General features: G+C 39.4%; 1 protein-coding gene across 1 annotated transcript in view; it reads left to right on the top strand.

Annotated features, from left to right (window-relative positions):
* The first annotated feature begins 306 nt into the window (after nucleotides 1-306).
* Nucleotides 307-6218, top strand: part of CCDC88C (coiled-coil and HOOK domain protein 88C) — a 92097-nt gene continuing 86185 nt past the window's right edge. Inside the window, exon 1 of the mRNA XM_029087149.1 lies at nucleotides 307-408. The gene's annotated coding sequence lies outside the window, so the exon portion shown is untranslated. The remainder of the gene's footprint in view (nucleotides 409-6218) is intronic.

Below are 6218 nucleotides of genomic sequence, written 5' to 3'. Positions count from 1 at the left end.
TAAATATGCTCTTTGCTTCGGGGAAATATAAAAAAGGTGGGAAGCTGCTCCGAATTGCTGTGTGGGTTAACCTAAAGTAGGTTACTTTGTGGCACGCAGGAAAATTTCCAAGTTATACATAAGTGCAAAGGTAAGCAGCTTATTCTATCATGAATCAATGTGTATATGTATTCTGTATAATTATGTCAGTGCATTTAGTGGGTAAATTTTTAAGAGGTTTCCTAATAGTGCATCATTGAGATGGTAAGTCTTGGCACAGAGTAAAGTAGTAATATTTTATTTTCTTTTTCTTTTAATAGAGATCCTCGACCAACCAACCAACGTGTCAACAAGCATGTAAATAATGACACCTATCTTCGGGTTCAAAACCTGACCATCTTAGTCAGAAACATTAAGACTTACTATCAGGTGAGATTTCTGCTCTCTGCTCATTGATCTGTGGTGATTGCTGTAATGTTTCAGCTAGTGCAGGCACCACAGCATCAAAAAGAAGCTTGCTACAGGAGGTGGAGAGGAAATTGTGTTTGTGTAAAAGTACTTTCCACCATGCTTTCCTTATGAAATGACAGTATGGCTACCTTCTCCGTCCCTCATGGCTAAAGGCTGCTTCCCTGCCCCCACTCTTTTTTTTTTTTTTTTTTTTAAAGAGGAAATTGTGCTCAAAGGCTATGATAGCACTTGGAGATACATGTAGTAAAAAGCCTTCTTTGTGGTGGGGTTGTAGGGTGTTTATGAGAAGGGGTTTGCTGAAATTGGAATAATGTTTTTGGGTATAAAACTAGTTTAAAACAACTAACCTTCTTTTAAAGGGACTGCCAGCAAATATGTTGTTATGAAGAAATGTCTTTAATACTAGAATATAAACCTCAAATTGATACACTGTTAATTAGGAAAAATAAATTTGTGCTTGTCTTGAAGGTAGACTTACACTGTGTACCTGGTTCTAGGTGTTAAAGCAATTGTTTGTTCTGAACTCCTTCTCTAAGAGACTTGAATGGAAGAATAACTGCAAATTCTCACAAATAGTGTACTTAGGCAACATCCTTGAGCTGACTGTCAGTGTTCCTCTGCTGTGATGGTGCTCCCCTAAACCAGGGTGGTGACAGCTGAGCACTCTTGCAGACTTAGATACATGTTGGATGCTGCTAAAAAGCCATAGGAGTGAATTCAGTTACTCTAAATAGAATTTCTGTATACACACTGTTGTGTATATTTAGACTCCTTACTGAGAGGGGTAACTGTTCTACTGTTTCCTTTTACACATCTTTTGCAAGATTTGAATGCCGTGAAGTACAAACCAGGCTGAAACTGCTGAGGACTGTTAAAATGCTCCTGTACATATGTGTCTTAATCATATAATGGACAAAACAACTGAACTGTAGAAGTTGTCAATGTGCTCATCCTGGACACCTCATTTTTTGAGTACATATAGAATAGGCTATGTATTGGCTTTGTCTTCAAAATACAGAAGTGATATAATGCTTAACTGCAGTAGTGCCTTTTGGTGCTGTTCTCTTCCAGAGCTTGCCTACTGCTATTCCATGTTATTGCTGCTAGTCTGCTTCTGGAATTACTTAGGGAAGCCTAAAAGAGAGGGACTTGTGAAAGTCAGATGGGGCGAATGACTCATCTGTGCAAGTTCCAGTAGCTTGCTAGAAAAATGAAGTGTGTAACTCAAGTCTGAGGTGATGTAGGAGGGTTTCATTTTTTTCTGAAGACAGTTGACCTGTGTCTTGATTGTTGAGAACTGAAGATGCTGATGCAATGTGATGTCATTCCTGAGACTTGTGATTTATAAGGGGAAATTCCATTTGGTCATAACTAGAGGCTCAAGGGTTTTTTTTGTTTCTCTTGTTACCCACTCAACTGTGTAAATGTATACAGAGTCTACAAGGAAAAAGGACCATGTTTAAGGACAGGGACAGGCCTAGTCTTTCTCCCTCTCTCCTCACCCTCGTGAGATTTACAGTCTGAGAGTCTGGTCCTTCAGGTGTTAACTCTAGAGCTTTTTATTCGTGCAAGTTCTTTGTCTTGGAGCTGATAGTCTGACCTCTTAAAGAGCATCTGAAGAGAGATCAGATTCAAGAAAAAAGAAAAGTGATTCAGAATCATGTGATATGTTGCTTGGGGTCTTGACATAGCTGGTGAGCTGTGTAATCATAATCCAATAAATCTAGCAACAACTAAAATAGGTTAAGATGCAGAGTTTTCAGTGGGAAACAGTAGTGAAGGCTTGCAGTAGCAGGCATAACAGTGTTGTTCCTGTTGTAGTCCAGCAAGTAAGTACCATGAATCTTGCTGCCTGAAGACTATGTATGCTGTATGTAAACAAAGTATTAGTGAGAGCTGATCAGTCTTTGCATGTGGCCCTGAAAACGTGTAATTACAACAAAGCTTAAAATAAAATTACTTTTTTTTTTTTTGGTGGTGATAACATTTATATAAGAAATTTATTTGTCCATGTCCCATCTTCAGGGCAAATCCAAGGTCTCAACACTAATCAGAGATTTCCCTTTCATGTGGTGGTGTGTAGCCTTCAACTCTCCATAGCCTGGGAAGAGTTAAGGCCGTCTGTGCTGTAACTGAGCCCTGTGTGTGACTGATGCTGAGTATAACATCATGTTTGTACTAGTGTCTCTGTTGGGTATTTGGAGGGTTTCTTGTGTGTTAGGATCTGATACAAGTAGCTTTTACTATTTTTTTTCATCATGCAACCAGAGAGATGCTTTGGAATATATTAAATATTGTTAGGCCTTTTCTCTCCTGAATGTTAAGGATTTTTTAAAATAGATTGAGGTTGTGGACATTGAAGTAGTATTAATACATTAGCTTAAGTTAAAATGAGGGTAGTGTCTTACTGACTAAAAACATATGGTCAAATTTGGTTGCAGACTGGAAGTGGGAGGGAAAGGTTCCTCACAAACAATAGGAACATGAATTTGCTCTGCTTCCTCAAGAGAAACAAAAGCTCTAAAAATACAGTGTTGGCCTTGACATTTTACATTCCCTTTCACTTAAGGGACCTAAGTCAAGTTTATGGCTGTTCCTGAATTTGGTAGACCAGGTGTCCTAGAATGAGGAAAATGCCACCTTGTGCTTTATTGAAGGATGTTGGTAGATATGAAAGAATACTTGTCCCTCTCTGCACTGGATAGGAGTGATCAAGAACATGATGTGAATTCATGGTATTGTAAACTGTATCTGAGGAAGCTGACACAAGTGGCTACTAAAATTAACTTTGATATTCAGAAGCTACTTGATATCTTGGATCTCATAATTGTCTAGTATAGTTGTATCTAATACCAGATTTCTCATATATTTGTGTAGCTAATTTCTTTATTAAACCAAAATTCTCATTAATACAAATAAAATTACTTCAGAAAACAAGAACAGGTCTAATCCAGAAGCATGCATCCAGGTATTCTCCACAGTGTTGTGGCTTTCCCGATCTCTTAGGCTAAGGGTCTGTGCTGGGCGTGACTACAAACAAACAAGGTTATTGGTGGAATTTGGCTTTTATTTGAGCCATAAAAATCAGTTCCTATCAGCTGGCATGACTTGACGGAGGTAAATGCAATGGGGAAGCCTTTTTCCAGTTCAAATAACATCTCATTTTTAGAACTTTGCTAGCTGAATTTGTTCATTAACAACTTTCCAAAGGGTTGCCTTTGCACAACTTGCAGCTGCAGAAAACTGAATTGCTGATGGCTACTGGGAAAAACATTGTGTCAAGTCTCTTAAAATGAGGGATGACATTGGTTGCTGCAGGTTTTGGTGGTTTTTTCAATTGGATGTGTAATATTTGTTACTGGAGGTAGCAGGCAGCGTCTCTACATTTTCTACTCTCTGAGCAGTTGTACCTTTGCAGGTCTGTTACTGGCTTGAGAAGCCTCTCTTTTGAAACCAGGCAAATGACTCATCTTGCTGTGGGATTTCATGAACATTCAAGAGACTGTTATTAATTGCATTTAGTAACTGTTACAGCACTGGTTCACTGGAGAAACAGCTGGTCATAAAACTTCTGGAGTTAGTGCCGTATCTTGGAAAAGCTGAGCATGGCAGAATGTGTTCATTGCTCATAGTGTGAGTTTTGTATGTCTCTTCTCACTCTGACTCAGTTCAGACACTTGTCTGTGTTTAAACTGGATTTCAAAATTATTTTGTAGGCAATAGTTTAGTACAGAGAATTAGAGGTTACTGTCTGTAACTGTAGTGAGGATGTTGATTGAAGGGGTCAGCAGAGAACTGAGTGTATTAGAGGAGATGCTCATCCAGTTCTTACTGGTGCAGGCGCTGTGTGTCCTGGTCAACAGATGCAGTCATTACCACATACTACAACTAACCAGTATATATGGAACAGATTGACCTTCAGAAGCTGTCTACTGCCTTGTGTTGATAACGTAGTTGGGAATGTTGGTCCTGAAGCTGGCACTGGCTAGCCCAGTGCAACACAGATGAAATTATCTTGCTATTCCTGAGCTCTGTCTTCACTTTGAGGTGCTCCTATTGTGAGCTCCACTAAGTATTATCTACTGGTCCAATTAAATTGGATTGAAAATAGTTCAGGTGTGAGTACTGCAAGACTGAATGATGTTTAGCTTCACTGAAATGAGCATTCTTGATCCTTGTTGACAATGAGTTGTTACGGCCTTAATTCCCTGAGGCCTTGTGCTTCCTTTCCAAATGATGATTAATCCCATCTGTGGCAGCTGTCTTCATAGTGGTATGGCAATATCCCTGTTTCTTACAGACTTTGTGGGCAGTTAAAAAAAAACAAACAAAACAACAACAAAAAACAAACCTAACAGGAAAAAAAAAACGAAACCAAACCAAACAAAAAAGAACAAATGCCTCTTAAGCTGTAACAGCCTGTGCAAGAGGTATTATTGTAGCTGGTTCTGTCACTTCTGGTGCTGGAAGAAGAAAGCTAGAAAATCTGAGAGGTGTTGGTCTATCACTTTGCCATGCTGTAGAGAATATTTAAATCACCTGGTATGTGAGGTGCCCATGCAAGAGCAGCTGCCCTGATGTCTGCAAGACTTGAGGAACATGCTTGGACCTGTAAAGTTTTTGAAGAGGCCTAAGGCAGACTGTCAGAGAAAGCTTGAAGTGGCTTTGCTGTGCTTCCTCTGCTCGTGTGTCAGTCCTTGGGTTTATGGTTTTTCTAAGGAATCAAAAATAACTTAGATGCCAGTTTCTAAAAAAAAAAAAAAAAAAAAAAAAAAAAAAAGAAAGGATCTGTTTTGATGTCAGCTAGTTTCCTAACCTTCAAAAACACCAGTAATCACTCCAACAGTATATATTGCACTCAAGCAAAAATTCCTACCATTTTCATGGAAAACATGAGGTTGAAGGAGAGAAGAAGAAAAAAGAATGTGATCATCCCTTGGCTAGTCCCTGTGTGAGTGTTATGGCCACATCTGGAGTATGTGGATGAGAAATGCTGTTGGAAAAAATGTTGCAATGTGGTCATGGCTGTATTTTTGTTGCCTCTATTCCCTGCAGTTGTGGCCACTAAATACCTAGCAGAGTGCTTCATGTTTCTAAATAGATTGGAAATCTCCTTTCATTTAAAAAGGAAAAAATCATACTGAGAGACAGTTCTGAAAGCAGTTGTGACTGTGTGGCTTGTGCAGCTTCAATAAGAAACTCGTAATCCTTAGTATTTACATTAAAGTGGGAGTGTAAGGTGAAACCATTCACTGAATTTGTAGAGACTTTGTATTACTTACAGATCCTACCCTTGCCACCTAAACTTGCCTAGCTGGGCTCAGAGAGAACAGTGAGCAAGGATGCCTTACTTATAAGGCATCTTTCTTCAGCCCTGTGTCCCCTTTTACTTGGCTGCTTTATATTTGTGTAAAACAAGTACAAGCAGCAGGCTTTTTATCAGGGAGTTAGCTGTCTGTGAGTTGGCTGTTGCTGTGAGCAGGTTGGTGCTGGGGCTGCAGTACTGCTGTATTTCTAAGGTCCGGAAAAGAGGGACCATTTTATTTCAGGCTGGGGCAAAGCTGGTTCTCCCTGTGGGTCAGCAAAGGTCTTGCAATAACAGCAGATTCCAGATCAATAAACAGTTCCTGCTTCTGTAGTTCAAGTGTTGAGTCAGGTTTAGAGCTCTTGACTGGACTGCAAAGAGGAATTCAAACTTGGAGCTCCAGATTTGGGCTCAAGCTATGAACTGGCAACTGTACTGAAGCTATAAATAAAGTTTGGAAGTA

The sequence above is a fragment of the Antrostomus carolinensis genome, unplaced genomic scaffold, assembly GCF_000700745.2.
Source record: "Antrostomus carolinensis isolate BGI_N321 unplaced genomic scaffold, ASM70074v2 scaffold41, whole genome shotgun sequence".
In the NCBI taxonomy this organism is placed as follows: domain Eukaryota; kingdom Metazoa; phylum Chordata; class Aves; order Caprimulgiformes; family Caprimulgidae; genus Antrostomus; species Antrostomus carolinensis.
Note: the sequence above shows the minus strand (reverse complement) of the source record. Positions and strands in the feature narration are given on the sequence as shown.